We start from the raw sequence: 16,316 nt of genomic DNA, 5'->3' as shown, positions 1-16,316 counted from the left end.
CTAATTGCGGAAAATTGCAAAGCTGGGAAGGACTCCATGATGCAGGTGCAATGTGGTCACTTTTCACTAATCTAAGAGTTATAATTTTTAGCAGCATCACAACCCCCTTTGGGAATCTGATCAAAGATATGGTCTCTTTCCCCAGGGAAAAGCGCATTCACACAAGAATTTGGGGGTTCCAGCATCCCATGTAGTCCAGCCACAAAAACGAGTTAAGTTTGTCTTTATGCTTTAAGAAGGCAAGCATCCTATTTTTCAGTCTTTGTTATATTCCTTGAAACATTCCAGTGATCTGAAGTTTTTCAACCTTAGGTTGATTAGGGGTATCCTCCCCCCACTTAATTACAGAGGAGTTTGTGTAAAAGGAGGCAGATCTAGTGGCAAATGAAGCTTAGGACTTGTCTGAGAGAATGAAGATGAAAAGAATAGCTCAAGTCTCGTGTTTTGCCAGAAGGAGAAGGAACACGGCGTCCTCACGCTCAAGGCTTGTTCTAAACTTAGCCAGTTCCCGTGGTTCCAAAGTTGGCAAAATGAGCTCCCGCGGTCCTAATAAACACACTGTAGAGCAGTGACTCACTGAGACAGCAGCCATGTGCGGGTTGCGGCTGCTTCTAGCCAGCCAGACGAGGGTCCTGAGACAGTCCGCCCCCCAATTCAGCAGAGATGTCCAGTGTAAGGATGAGGACAGCCCAGGCACCGGGTTGCCCTGAAGAACTAGAGAGGCTTACCAGCTGCAAAACCCAGTTTCTCATCACACAGGGAAGGAAGTGAAGGGGGACTCGTGAGCAAGGGCGAGGACCTGGTGAGGTCACACGGTGAGGGAGGTAGGGAGGGGGCATCGTGTGGTGGATTTCATACACATCAGGGCATGGAACAAGGAAGACACTTGGATACACCAACCCACCTAGGCAAGATGGCATTCCTACATGCCAAGCATTTGCCAAAGCTTCCCCATTCACACCTGGGCAATAGTAGAAAGTGAATTCTAGAAGAAGACCCAGGTAATGCTTCTCTGTTCTGCCTGGCCCTGCTGTGCCAGGTTTCCCTGCAGGATTCTGTTCAGTTCAAGGAGCTACACTTCTGGGGAGGGTAGACAGTCTGGAGTGGGGCCGTGGATGGATTTGGGATTCACCACTGGATGGCATCACTGAGACAAATGGGCAAGGTCACTATCTCCAGAGAGTTGGTGGGCTGTCTAATATGTCAGACTGCCTCTACAGAGGTGGGGGTAACCCCCCAGGAATGCCAGCCACAGTCTCTGGAGTGGGAGGGGCCTTTGGGGGCTCCTTGTAGAGGTCAGGAAGTGTCATCTAAGCAGCTAGTAGCAGCTGCAGCTGGAGAAGGGAGCTGCCCAGGGTGGCATATAGCAGCAATGATGGGAGGTGGGGGCAGATGGCACAGGCCAGGGAGGGAAGGACAGTAGGAGGCTGGGGCTGGAACAGTGCAGGATGTTGGTCCTGAGCAAGGCAGGGACGTGCAAGCTTGCTCTGAGTGGTGTAAAGCCTCCTGGCACCTAAGGAGGTCAGAGGGGCCTAATGAAGTGGACTGTTCTGGGCATCCCAGCAGAGGTGACATTTCATGATGCCCTTAGGAGAGAAGTAAAGCTGCTGGGAGGAGCTTGTAGGCATCAGTCCAATATGAGGAAGGGCTTCTCAGGGACACAGCCACAGTTCCTCGCAATGAAATGGAAAGTAGTAAATCTCCCAGAGCTGGAAAGCTTCAAGTAAGTCCCTTGGCGGGAAGGATAATATCAAAGTCCCTTCCAACCTTAACTGTCTTTGGCTCGGATTCCTTCAGAAGCCTGTTGAGGAAGAAGAACAGAAATTCATTTCTTCTTTTTCAAGTGGGAAAGCTAAGACCCAGGCTGAACACTGCACCCAAGGTCACACAAAAGACGGCAGAAAACTGAGAACAAAACCCACATCTGCTCTTTTCCAAGCCCCAGACTTTCCCATCTGGTTTCCCAACTGGTGTCCCAGCCTGAGCTATTCTGGGCTGGCTCCCCCACCGCCACCCTCTTGCCAGGACAGAGGGCACACATGGAACAACACAGCACTGCCTGCTGGCTCCCAGGTGAGGTCCTCTCTGCCCAGATAATGAAGGGACATAAAAATGTGCAGCACATGTCCCAGCCCTGGCTCCATCCCTGCATCCTCAGGAAGGAACACAACAGGCACCTTGACATCTCCAAGGAAAGCGCAAGATTCACAGATGAACTTTGTCCTCCAGGCAACCAGGGGGGCCCAGTTAGCCTGACTTAGATCTTTGGTTCCCAAATAAGTTCCTTGGAATGCCAGTGCTTCAAAAAGACTTGAAGAATGGCTTTTGGGTTTTGTTTTTTTTTTTTTTTTTTAACAACTTCTATTGAGCTATTACTCACATTTCATACCATCCACAAATTTTAAGTGCACAACTCAATTGTTTTTAGTCTAATCATAGTTGTGCCACCATCACTGCAATCAATTTAAATTATTTCCATCATTTCTAAAAGAAAGTGTGTCCTTCAGTCCCTTCTCCCCCAAGACGTAGGCAACCACACTATTCTTTCTGTCCTTGTAGATTTGCCTGTTCTGGGTTTTTCATATAAGTGGAATAATAAAATACATGATATTTTGTGTCTGGTTTCTTCAGTTTGGCTTAATGTCCAGCTGTGTTGCAGCATGTATCAGTAGTTTTCTCCTTTTGTTGGCAAAATAATGTTCCAAGGTGTGGCTACACCATTTTTGATGATGAATTCAAAAGTTGATAGACATTTATTTCCACTTCTGACAATCTTGATTGAGGAAAGGTTTTATGTTCAAATACATTTGGAAAGTGATGCCACTTCTACCTCCCTTTTGGAGGTTCAAGGTATCCCTTAGCACAAAGTTTACTATCTTAACCATTAAGTACACAGTTCAGCAATGTTAAGTATATTCTGACAAGTCCTGCAGTAAAGGCAGTCGTTTTTATCGTTACTTGATCTAGTACTTCCCCAGACTTCCCTCATAGTCCTTCACACAGAAAAATCCCAGGGATTGTGTGTTGAAATGTACATTTGGGAAACAGTAAATTGACTAAAGAGAAGCTTCTAACCTAGAGTCTCAACTGAAAGAGAGTAGGCTATAAAAAAATTTCTAACTCCCTCCTGCTGTTGCCACTTGAGGGATTTTTTTTTTTTCTGAACTGAAAATGCCATGAATCCTGACAAATGCACCTGATTGGAGACCTCACTAGACCATGGCTACCCCATGTGTTTTCTTGTTTGGTCATCAAATGTTCATAGTTCATAGTTTGAGTACCTTTAGGACTTGAGCAAATGCTTTCAGACATTACAACCATGGAAAGAAACCCAGTATTGCACACAACACACACACACACACTTGCAAGTGTGTGGGGCAATCAAGTGTATGAGTCTAACTGTGTGCAATGTCAACTGTAAGTGACTTTCTAGTCTATCCCACTTTGCTCCAATAAATATACATGCTTTTCACTAAACTGAAAAGACAACACAACTGTGACAAAATGCAAATCAATGGCTGCCTTGGGCTGAGGGAATGAGGAAGGAGATTGACTGCAAAGGGAACTTTTAGAGGATGGCAATGTATAAGAACTGTAGACAATTACCAAAACTCATCAGACTCTACACCTAAAATGAGTGGATCTTATTATATATAAATTGTACGTCAATAAAACGATTTTTTAAACCTTGCAATAGACTATGCAGGGGAGAGAGATGGAGGAGAGAAGGACCAGGCTTGGTGATGGTGGGTGAGGTGAAGGAGTTTGCATTGGACCAGGGGGAGCCCAGCAGGATTTTGAGGCAGCAGATTATCCAGTCTTTGTTGAAAGCTGTCAATCAACCGCTACCGCTACCTGGAGAAAGGATCTGGCAAAGGGAAATTCGAGCCTGAGCTAAGGAGGTGGAAAAGGAGCTGAGCAGAGAACTATTTGGGTAATAGAAAAGCTCTGAAGACATATTAGAATGCAGTGAGTGGGGAGCTGGGGAGCCATGGGGGGACAGAGGAAGACTTGATGCATCTGACACTTCTGCCCAGGTGACCAGGTAGGTGGCAGTGCCTTCAGAAGACAATCAGGTTGGGGGCAGAAGAGGGTGAGTTCACGTGACATCTTGAGTCTGAGGGGCTGTGAGTCACCCTAAGAAAATGTTGGGAGGTCAGAATTTCTTCATCCAGGGCTCAGAACAGTGAAATGAATTGAATGTAAAGTCTTGGGAGCCCTGGTTAAGTCAAGAGAGACTGGGAGTTTGGGGGAGGTTGGGAAGTGCAAGGAAAGAGTGGAGAGCATGATCTTGGGGAACACCAACACACAAGAGTAAGGGGGAGCGAATAGAGAGAATGTGACCAGTGAGATCGGAGGAAGATAGGAAGGTGGGATGTGCAAATCGTGACCCAGTGATGAGAGAGGTGAGCTGTCACAGTGGTCATGGGGGATAAAAACTGAAAGAGGACAGGAGAGTCTGGGGGAGAGCTCTTTTGTAAGAGGTGGAAGGGTAAAGGGTGAGGAAGTAGAGGCAGAGCACAGGCTGTCCTTGGGCAAGTCTGCCTGAAAGAAGGGAAAAGGTGGGTCCGTTCCTTGAGTAAAATCAAGCCATGACATGAAGCTGTGGGAGATGAGCAGGAGCAGAACAGAGTGGGCAAGGCCTCCGGTCCGGTCTCAGCGCGAGCCTCCCTCACAGCCTTCTTGCTACTCTTGGAGCGGAAGCAGCCTCTTTTGGCAGCTGTTTTGTCCTTACTCACGCTTGGATTAATAGCAAATTCTAATTTCCTTCCCGACTCACTTCCCACCCTTTAGGGAGTCTGGCAGGAGGCCCTGCTCCTTCCCTGCCCCTCCCCTTCCAAAAGAGAGTGAGGCTGGGATAACTGCAACCGCAGATGATTCCAGCAGACTCATCACGGAAGAGCCCAGGAAGCAGAATGAGACCCCAAAGGTCAGGTTTCCCTCCTCCCCCATGAGTAAAAAATGAGAAGAGACTTTGGTTTGCCAAGGTCACCGAGCTGTCCCCACAACAGTGCACAGACACTCCAAGGCAGACATCCAGCAAACCTTGTTGGGGAGGTGGTCCCCTACCAGCCTCCAAGCCCCAGTGGCGACCTTCCTACCTAGGAGGAGCTCTAAATGCCCTCCAGCTGGAAGGCCCGCCTCCTGGCTATGATGGCTTCCTTGGGGAGGGGTGGGCCCAGCCCTGGTCCCTTAAAGGGTGGGAAGTAACTTGCATGAAACTTGGACCTGCAGTGATCCTCGGTGTGGTAAGGGCAAAATGGTTGCCAAAAAGAGGCTCCTTCCACTCCAAGCAGCAGGAAGGTTTGTGAGGGAGGTCAGCACTGAGACCAGAGCCAGGACGCCTTATCCGCTCTGCTGCTGCCTGGCTCTGTGACCTTAGACAACCTGCTTAACCTCTCAGGGCTTGGAAATTCCACCCATCACCTCCCTGCATGTCCATTCATTCATTCACTCATTCACGATGTAATTCTTAGCATCTGCTCATTTGAAAGGGGGTGGGTCAATTGGGAAGAACTGAGGCTTTGGAGTCAGAGACTTGAATTCAAATCCCCCTTTGTCACTGACTAGCCACATGATTTAGGGCAAGTCATTTGACCAATGAGTGCCTCCGTTCCTTCACCTGCAAAATAACACTAAGAATAACTACCTTACAGAGTGTAAGGGTTAAGTTAAACTAGACAAGTGCGAGACTTTAATAAATGCTAAACTCAGAAGCTGTAAGCAGACAACAAATGGCAGCCTGATGGTGATAATAATAATGGTGGTCGTGGTGATGGTCGCAGTGGTGATGGTGGTGGTGGGAAGGATGATCTATAAGACTCAAGCCAGGGCCTCCCTAGTGGCGCAGTGGTTGAGTGCTGGGTTGTGAAGCTGCCCGCAGCCTCTGCAGTGCTGGTTCGATCCCCGACCACCAGCGATGGTCCCACATGGTACACAGATATCTCCTGCTGTGTCAGCTCCTCCCCTCAGCAGTGTATTTTGTCAGTCTGTCTGTTCTGTTCCCTGCTCTGGCTCTGGTGAATTCTCTCACCCTCCTGTGCTTCTGACTGCACCCAGTGCTTGTACAAATAAATAAATCTTTAAAAAAAAAAAAGACTCAAGCCAATTCCTGAAGCATAAAAGTTGCTCAAGATATTGCAGTTACTGTTATTGTCAGTTGATGTGAATAATCAAATGCAACAATATCATTATGTCATTGATTATAAAGTACTTAACAGGCTTTCTGATGTAGCAACTACTTACAAAGTGGTTGCTAGTAATATATTGATTTAAGTGATGGCATCACAACACACCCAGTGCCCAACACCTATCAGGTGCTCAATGCATGAGTTTTCCCCATTAATAGAGACCTCAGAGCATCCTGACCCTGTCTAGGATGGAGTTGACCACCTTTGGATCCCCAGAACAGAGCATGTGACTCCCCACGTCCTGTGGAGACCTCTTCCCTGGGGCAGCTCAGGACTCAGATCTCTCTCAAAGCTGCTATTGCAGGAGACAGATCTTTCCAGCAAACTTCAAGTCTGGTTCCAAATTAGCCACTATCCCTCCACCCCCACTCCCTGTTTCTCCGCCCAAAAGTGAGCTGGACTTTTTCTCTCCCAGCCCAAATTTATATTCCCAGCTATTTATAACAAATGCTTAGAGCAGCCCTGGCTAGGGCTGAATGGGTGGGAAGGAATCTGGCCCATCACGTGGGCAGCCCCAGAGGTCCCTGGCGCCCAATAGAGCATTCCATTTTCCAAACCATCTCTTGCACTTTCTTCCTCTTCCCCTGGCTCTCTCCAGTCTCCACCCAGCATCTGATAGGTTGGGCAACGTGGATCAATGAGAGCTCATTTCATCTATCCCAAATACTGGTTTAAAGTCAGCTGGACCAAGGGGCCCCTGTCCAACTATGGCCTCAAAGTGTTGAACTTCTCTTTCAAAGCATCCCAGGCACCAAGGGGGAAGCCATTCCTGACTGCCTGCTCTATAGTGGAGATGAGTAGTGGCCACAGGGGTGAGAGACAGAAGGAGGGCATGGTGCTGTCTGCCATGCCAGGGAAGCAGGTGGGATGACCAAAAGCCACTGCAACATGGCAAAAGGGCAGGAGCATAGGCACTGAAATCCCAGATCTGCTACTTCCTAGCTGTGTGCCCTTGGACAAGTTACCTAACCTCTCTGAGCCTCTGCTCCTTTCCCTGTAAGATATAGAAGATAGTCCCACTGCAAGGTCACTGTAGGAATGAGAAGATGTTTAAGGAGCTCCCGCAGCACAGCACTTGGCACACAGTTGCTTTGTCTGTCTTCCTTTTACCTCTCCCAAAACAGAGCTTCTGAGGCCAAAAGATGTTAATCCATTGCTTTCCTCAAAGGATCAAGTTGCAGAAGAGAGGCTTGGCTTCAGGTTCAGCCGATGGGGACCCCAAGTAAATCACCTGCTTTGGAGCTGCTCTGTTATCAAGAGCAGCAGCCTGTTAATCAAATCCCATGGTGAACCTGAGTGACCACAGACACTCTAGCCTTGAAGAGGAGGGGTGGCCAGGGGAGATGGATGTGTCGGTGTGAGGAACTCTGGAGGCTCACAAGAGGAAACGTATCCTAAGCTGGGAGAGGAGGCCCAGGCATGATCTGAGGAACTCCTGGCAGATACGTTGAGACAATGCCTCTAAGTGGCTCTGTGACAACATCAAGACCTGGCATCATGAAGGTGAACAGTTCCTCTGCCACAAGACTGGAGCAAGAGGCTAGCATGAGGCTCAGTTGCTGAGTCCAGAAATCCCAAAGGGGCACGGCAATCAGGGCTGGAGATGCTGCCATTGCTGGTGGTGCTAGAGCCCACAATCCTTACAGCGCCCCCTTGTGGCCAGGCAGTCTGGGAAAGATAGTTGTCCCAGGCTGAGGGCTAAAGTAGGTTCACCTTTCCCTGTAAACTTGAAACACAGCTGGACTCTCTCTCTCTCTCTCTCTCTCTCTCTCTCTCTCTCTCCTCTCTCTCTCTCTCTCCTCTCTCTCTCTCTCTGTGAGTGTGTGTGTGTGTGTGTGTGTGTGTGTGTTGGAGGAGGGGGACTAGATTTAAAATGTACTGCAAATCACTGAGTCTCCCTAGGGAGCCTGCTGGCTGTAAGCTCTGGGAGGGAAGGACTGTATCTAGCTTTCACAGGGTGGTCTCCATCGGGCTCAGCACACAGACTGGAATGCTCAGGAATGGATGAATAAATAACGAGACAGGATGGCTTCAGGGAGAGCCTGAACAAGACTGAGAAGGACTTGAGCAGAGGTCCCCATCCACCCCTCCCCTGGCCATGCACAACTTAGCAGGGTGGAGTCAGCGGGGGTAGGGTGAAGAACATCCTAAAGAGCTGGGTGGCCTCAGGTTCCTAATCTAACTTCTCTGAGCCTCTTGATCCCTCTCTATAAAAAAAAGACCCCAGGAGTGTCTAGTCAGGTTTCTTGAGACTTAAACCAGTTAGATGGATAAAGGGCATAACATGGTCATCTCAACACATGGGCACTGGGACTGGAGGGCAGAACCCATCACCCAACGCCCAAACCCGCCTTCTCTCCCCGTTGCAGTGAGGTGCCCACTCCAAACAAGGGCTGGCAACCCTGCACTGGCTGCTGCCTCCTGGCCTGCATCCAGGCCCAAACCCGCTGAGCGCCGCCCCCGTGCCAGCACCAGCCGCTCACTTTCTTCCTGCCTCCCTGTTCCCACTCAGCAAACCCCCTCTTCCACCCCCCATTCCCTGCCTTCTTCCTTCAGCGACTTCTTTGTGTTCTTTCTTGATAGAAAAACAACTTTTCAGTCTGCTGGAGAGAAATAAAAGGGCAACCTCCTCATCCTCCCTCTTCTATTGTGACAGTGCTCACAGCCCCTCCTCTCGGCCTCAGAGAAGCCCCCTGGCCCCAGAACCGTGCGTGCCTGTCACCCTGTGAGGAGAACAAGGCTGATTCAGAGAGCAGTGCCCAGGACCTGGCCTGACCTCTGGCTCTGTTATAGAAGGCAGGTGGAAGCTGAAGCTTTCTGGGCATTTCTCACAAAACATGGACCCCCTGCTCCCACTCTAGGCCCTCGTCCACTCAGGCTGAGAAGACAGAAAAAGTCTTGCCTGACCAGAGCTAACACCCCAAGAAAAGCAGCTCTTCGGCACTGTCCTGTGCTCAAGCCCCTGTTGAGCCCTCCCTTTTGGGAAAATACCTAGTGTAGCAGCTCCTGTGACCACACCCCTTCCACCTCAGGATAGGAAAAACGCCCAAACAGGTCTCAGTTGGTAAGTGCGTAGTATATGTTAGGCACTGCTTCAACCTTTACGTGAAGTATCTCATCTCATCTCCACCACAACCTTTGAGATCAATACCATTTTTTTCCCCCATGTTAGCCATGAGGAAACTGAAATGACTTGCCCACGGTCACATACATGTCAGAGGCAGCACTGAAACAGATATCTCTAACTGCAAATCTGATGCAATTGATGGCCATCTTCTCTCATGACCTCTCCCTCTAAAAAAGATAATAAATAAAATCACCTTCTTAATTTGGATGGATTTTATGCAAAGGGCACATCAGAGTCTCTGAACACCATTGTCACCTGAACAGCAAGATGTTCTGGGACACTCAGTTTGTTCATAAGGGGCAGAAGAAGCACACGCAAGGTCTGGAGTTTGAAAATCAGCGTTTCAATTTGCTAGCTGGGTAGTCATGGCTGGGGATGTTACCTCTCCATGCTTTGGGTTGGAGGGTTTCTATTCTAGTATAACCAAGTAAGGTATAACCAGGTAAGGTTCACCCTTCAGGTAAAAACCCTGATGACCACACACACACACACACACACACACACACACACCCTCAAGGCAATGGAGAGACTCAAGTTACTCAAAAGCAAGTAGACTCTAGATGAGAGTCAACATTTAGAAGAAGGGAATAGTCTGGGGGAAGTTATCCATTTTTTTTTAATGATTTATCCCTGAACCACATATGCATGGAAATGGCTTCAGATGAGAGAAAAAAAGAAAACTGAAGTGAGATTTGGGCTGCCATCCAAGAACAGAGTTTGAAGTCAATTGCCTAATAAAACAAAAAATCAACACATTTTGAGGATGTAACAGAATGCAGAGCCCCCAAAACATAGCATGTACAATGTCCAGGATATAATCCTGTTTATGTATATCCTTAGGCCACAGTGGAATTAAACTAGAAATTATTAACAGAAAGCTGATATTTTTCAACAGCGATTTAGCAACACAATTCTAAATAGCACATAGATCAAAGAGTTACTGAGAGTAAATTTAAAATACTTTGAACTATATGAAAATGAAAACACAAATTATCAAAATGTCTTGGATGCAGAGAAAAGCAGTGTTTGGTAAGCTTACAAAAAATTTTTAAAAATAATCTGAGTTTGCCTCATAGGAAACTAGAGAAAGAAGGGCAATGTAAGCCTTTAGCAAGATGAAGAAAAGAAATAATAATAAGAAGAACAGAAGGAAGGCCTCCCTGGAGGCACAGGGGTTAAGTCTCAGCACTATCAAACTATCACCAGCCACTGCAGTATGAGTTCCATCCCCAACCAGGGAGCTGACTCACATGGCGCAGCAGACCTCTCCTGTCTCACCCACTGCTCCCCTCAGCAGTGTATTTCAGTTGATCTGCCTGTTCTGTTCCCCACTCTGTGGCTGGTGAATCCTCTCACCCCACCTCCCACACCACTGGCCTACACCCCAGTTCTTGTATGCAAAAATAAAAAAAAAATTAAACCAGAAACCAAATGAAACTGAAAATAAAAAAATAGAAAAAAAAAAAAAAGAAGTAACCCAAGCTTGGTCTTTGAAAAGATCAATAAAAATGATAAAACTCTATCCAGGCTAACTGAGAAGAAAAAGGTACTAGCAAGAGTACTAATTGGCCCCATAGATATTAAAGGGAACAAAATAAATATTGTGAACAAATATGATAACCTAGCTGAAATAGACCAAGTCCTTGAGAGCTATAAACTCCTAAAACTCAGCAAGAAAAACCAGAAAATCTAAATAGGGGTCTATCTATACAGAAGTTGAATTAAAATAATGAATAATCTTCCAAAAAAGAAGACACCAGAACAACAGCACTAGCAGACTGACATTTCCTGACTTCAAGATTTACTATAAAACTACAGCAATCAAGACATCTTAGTATTGGCAAAAGAATAAACACATAGATCAGTGGAATGAATGGAAGGCCAGAAATAGATCCACACAAGAGGAGCAAGGTAATTCAATGGAAAAAGGATAAGCTGTTCAGCAAATTGTGCAGGAACAATTGGATGTCTATATGTAAAAAAAAAAAAAAAAAAAAAAAAAGGGACTCTAGAGACAGATTTTATTCCTCTTACAGAAATTAACTCTAAATGGATCATGAACCTAAATATACAAAGCAAAACTAAAATTTCTAGAAGGGATCACAGGAGAAAAATCTAAGAAACCTTGATTTTGATTTTTACATAGGACACCAAAAACATGACCTACGGGGGAAAAAAAGCAATAAGATGGACTTTATGAATATTAAAACCTTCTGTTCTATGAATGGATGAAAATATAGGAAATACCAGCAGAGAAATTAAAATCTTTCTCTCTCTCTCTCCCTCCCCATCCCTCTCTATACCCTCTTTTTTTTTAAAAGATTTATTTATGCACACAAGAGCTGGGGTATAGGCCAGAGATGTGGGGGGTGAGAGGATTCACCAGAGACAGAGTGGGGAACAGAACAGGCAGACTGATGACATACACTGCTGAGGGAAGCAGCGGGCGAGACAGGAGAGGTCTGCTGCACCATATGGGTTTCTTCCTGGCCGGCCGGGGATCGAACTTGTCCTGCAGAGGCTGCGGATTGCTTCATAGTGTGGTGCTTAACCCCTTGCGCCACCAGGGAGGCCCACCTCTCTATACCCTCTTTCCCTCCTGAGGTCCCAATCACAGCATAAGTTTCTGCAGGCGCCTCTCCTCAGCCCTCAGGATTCAATGGGGTGTGTTCATTCATTCATTCACTCATTCATTTCTTCATTCCATCTTATGGAACTGGGAATACAGATAGGAAAGTTGTTACCTGCCTGTACTGGCCAGGCAGTGGCTAAGGCTGAAGGTTGGAAATATTCCAAAGACATTCCCGCAACAAATGCCACAGGATTCCATAGTATGCGGAAGTGGGAATGATAAGCAGGTCAGGGTGAGACCTCTTGTGCTTGCAGAGACGTGGGAGAGGCTTAATGTGAGGGTGGCTTTCAGGCTTTTTGAGACTAAACCTGCTAGACCTCACCGTGCCACCAGCCCTGCAGACCTCCCTAAGTGGCAGACAGGTGGACAGGTAGACAATCCTTGTGGCTTCAAGCCCTGTTGTGCTTGTCATCAGGCCCCAAAGCAGGGCCACTTGGTGCCCAGTGACTCATAGAGAGAGTGGGAAAAGCAGTTCCTTTGGTTTCTTCCCACAGATCCACCTATCTTTCCAAATATGCCTGAGACCCAGCAGGAGACTCTGCTCAGCACCTAGTAGGTGACCAGCTTGTCCCTTAGTCCCTGGCAAACTGGAACAGTTGGTCACCATAGGACAGAGGACATAGGAAAGGGAGAAGACAGGGTAAGACAGTGGGTCAGCCACCCTGCTGAACTTGCACCCAGGGAGACCCCACTAAGCGTGAGAGCGGGGAGAAGGAGCTGTGGTTCAAGCCTCTGATGGGTTTCAGGTTTCTAAGCGAGGTCTGAGAAACCCAACAAAGGTTGTTTCCTTAAGGAAATTTACTCCCAATTCTAAGTAGCCAAACTATCCATGACCAGGGGAAGAAAACAGAGGATGCCAAAACATGGAGAACTTCACAAGAAAAATCCAATTTCAGAGCTAGAAAGGACCTGGGCCATGGACTTTTCACCATGTCTCTACCCACCCAAAAGGCTAGAAAATGAGCTTTGTCGTACAGAAAATGAGCCTTGAAGTCGGCCAGCTCGGGTCTCATGGTGGCTGAGTCACAGAAGAGGGTCCCTCTAGGTGGTGAGCTGCTTTCCCCATGATGGTCCTCCAGCCTCGTCATTGTCTCCCAGCAATCCCTGCCTCTGCCAGGCAGGTCTTCTCACCAGGAAGTTCCTCCCTGCTTCAGCCCTGTTCTTCCTTGGTTTCACTTCTTCCTCCAGTTTGTCACTGAATAGAACAAGTGCCTGTCCTCAAATGTTCAAAGTCAGTGTTTATCTGACTAACCCCCACTCCCATCTTCTCTTCTCCCACCAAAGACCCAGGTTGCTAGAATGTTCTGACAACCCCATGGAGAAGTGCAGACTCAGAGAGGTGAGGGATCACGCCCAAGCTCACCCAGGTAAGAAGTGGACAAGCCATTTATCTGGGCCCATGATTGTTTAGCTCTTCTGGGGTTCCATGCTACCAGCACCCCTTTGTTAACTCTGTCTCTACGCCTGCATTCATTTCCTGGGGATGCTGTAACAAATTACCACAAAGTGGGTAGCTTCAAACAGTGGAAATCTATTCTCTCATAGCTCCTGAAGCCAGAAGTTTGAAACCAAGGTGCTGATGGGCCTGCACTCTTGCCTCTTCCTGGAGTCCTGTGTTGTTAGCATCACTTGGCTTATAGAAGCATCACTCTGCTCTCGGCCTCCTTCCCAGAGCCTCCCTGTGTATCTGTGTCCTTACACATCCTCCCCTCTGTACCTGTCTCTGTGCTCAAATTTTGCCCTTCTTTAATGCAGTCCCTGGATTTGGGCCCAGCCTCATTCAGTATAACCCGATCTTAACTTGATTATATTAGCAAAGACCCTATTTTCAGATCAAGTTACAGTCACAGGTATCAAAGCTTAGGACTTGGACAAAGGTTTTGTGGAGGGCCTCCCCGGTGGCACAGCGGTTGAGCGCCGGGTTGCGAAGCTGCCTGCAGCCTCTGCAGCGCCTGTTCGATCTCCTGCTGCTCCCCGGCCACCAGAGGTGGGTCCCACATGGCGCCCGCTGCTCCCCTCAGCAGTGTACTTCGGTCCTTCTGCCTGCTCTGCTCCCCGCTCTGGCTCTGGTGAATTCTGTCACCCTCCCGCGCTTCTGACTGCACCCAGTGCTTGTATAAATAAATAAAAATAAATCTTTAAAAAAAAAAAAAAGGTTTTGGGGAGACACAATCCAACCCACCAAACCCCATACCGAATGTGGTAGAAGTTAATTCTACCAGCAGGCGGAAGCTGCACAGAAACCATCATGTGTGGGTGTGGGGAGGGGCAGAGAGGGCCCCAGGGAGCAGGCCTGGCCACTCCAGTTCAGGGACAGCGACCCAGACGGCAGGCTGCTCTGCGCCCATCACCAGACTGTCTCATGCTTTTCCTGGCTGCTCCATCTGCCTTGCAGCCAGCAGAGGAATGGTGCGCAGACAGCAGAGGGAGCCCAGGAAGAGAGGCAGCGGTTCCAGGCCTAAGCTGTTCCTGAGCACGGAGACCTAGGCAGGTCACAGTGTTGCTCTGCGAGACACCCCGCTTCTCAGTCAACCTCAGTTGCCCAGTCAACCTCATCTGTGAAGCAGCAACTCGGTCTTGAGCCTGAGGAGCCTTGGCCAGGGCTGAATGACAGGGAGTCAGAGGAATTTTTCTTAGAAGAGGAAAACTCTTAGGACAAAGAGTGTAATGCTTTCCTCTTTCACTCCTTCAGAGCCTCTGGACCACAGCCCACTTGTGGGCAGGACAGTCTTGACATTATATAATTTTAATAAGGCCTTAGAGGAGGACCTGCAGGACTTTGTCAAAGTCCCAGCCCTACCAGGAGCCAGCAGTGCAGCCTTGGGTGCCTGTGTCCTTTCCTCTAATGCAAAAAGGCTGGTGAACATGTGTTGTCTGTCTTTGTGGTTTCTACTCCCTTTTCTGACAGTGATACCACTTGATTTTGACTCAGAGTGTCCCCTCCTCTCAGTGTGTGGGATCTGGGAAGTCACAGATGAGCCTGCTGTCTAGGGCACTGTCCTTGGGCCCAGAGTGAAAAGGCCTGCTCCTTGGGACCCTCTCAGCCCTCCAGGCCCTCTCTAGAACCTTGTTTGTGGCACGGAGAATTGGAGGGCACCTCAGTCATTGGGACAGTGTGCTCCCCAGTAGCCCCAAAGGCTCGGTGTGAGAATAGTGATTCTAGCAGATCACGAGGGTGCATGATTGGGTGTTTACAGGGCTGCTGGGAAGATATTTGCACTCCTACTGCCCTAGGAGCTCTGGAGAGCTGAGCCTGCAGCCACCCACCACTGAAAGGAGAAACCAGAGCTACAGGGTGGCAGCATGGGACCAACCTCTGTGGGGGAAGAACTAGAGACCAGGCACTGTTTGATCTAGAATCCAGCCTTCCTGAAGCTCGGTGAACCATCCTTGAAGGGGGCTTAAGTCACAGAGCCCAGGACATTCACAGTCTTTCTTGTAGTCATTTTGAGTTGGATCTTATGTCACTTGGAATAAAAATGTCCTAATTAATCCAGATTAATAATCTTTGTGTCACTAGAATCTGTAGGACTCAACAGAGTTAGATAATTAGATGAGGAGATTTTGAGGACAAGCAGGCCTTATGCACAGGTGTGTTCAGAGTAGCTGATCCATGGCAGATGCTCAAATGTCTGTGCAGTAAGGGATTTGTGTGACAGTGGCTAACATTCAAGATCCACAAAAAAACTCATACAACTCAACAACAGGAAAATAAGGACGGGAAAGCTCTGGCTTGTCCATCGTACTGCTGGACTTTCAGGGCAGGCAGGAAACTGCTGTGGCCACAGCTGGAATTCCCTGGAAAGTGCTGAGCTTGCGAGGGAAGGAGTAGGGAGGTTTGGGCAACAGCTGCCACACATGCAAAGATAGAAAGAGAGAAGGAGAAACACAGAACAAGACAGAAAAGAGAGAGAGAGAGACATGAGTGCAGGCCTTTGACAGTTTGCTGTTTTAGCAGTGTAATCCCCTGGGTGGGTTTCCAAGGGCTGCCATAGCAAATGACCCAACTGAAAGCTTAAAACAACAGAAATGTGTTCCCTTGCAATTCTGGAGGCCGGAAGTCTGAAAATAAAGTGTCAGTGGAGTTACACTCCCTCCAAAGCCTCTAGGCAAGCATCCTGCCTGTCTCTTCCTGCTTCCAGTGGCTCCTGGTCTAACCTAAATCTGTGGCCACATCTCCAAGCTCTGGCCCTCTCTCCTTTGTGCTCTTCTAAGGACACCTGTCACCAATTGAGGACCCATGTGGGCAACCCCAGATGAGCTCATCTTGATATCTTCAACCTAATTACATCTGTAAAGGGGTCATTTTTCCAGATCAGGTCATGCTTGCAGGTGCCAGGGGCTGGGAAGCAGGTGCTTCTTAGCA

The sequence above is a fragment of the Talpa europaea genome, assembly GCF_964194135.1.
Source record: "Talpa europaea genome assembly, chromosome: 7".
In the NCBI taxonomy this organism is placed as follows: domain Eukaryota; kingdom Metazoa; phylum Chordata; class Mammalia; order Eulipotyphla; family Talpidae; genus Talpa; species Talpa europaea.
This window is presented reverse-complemented; position numbering follows the sequence as displayed.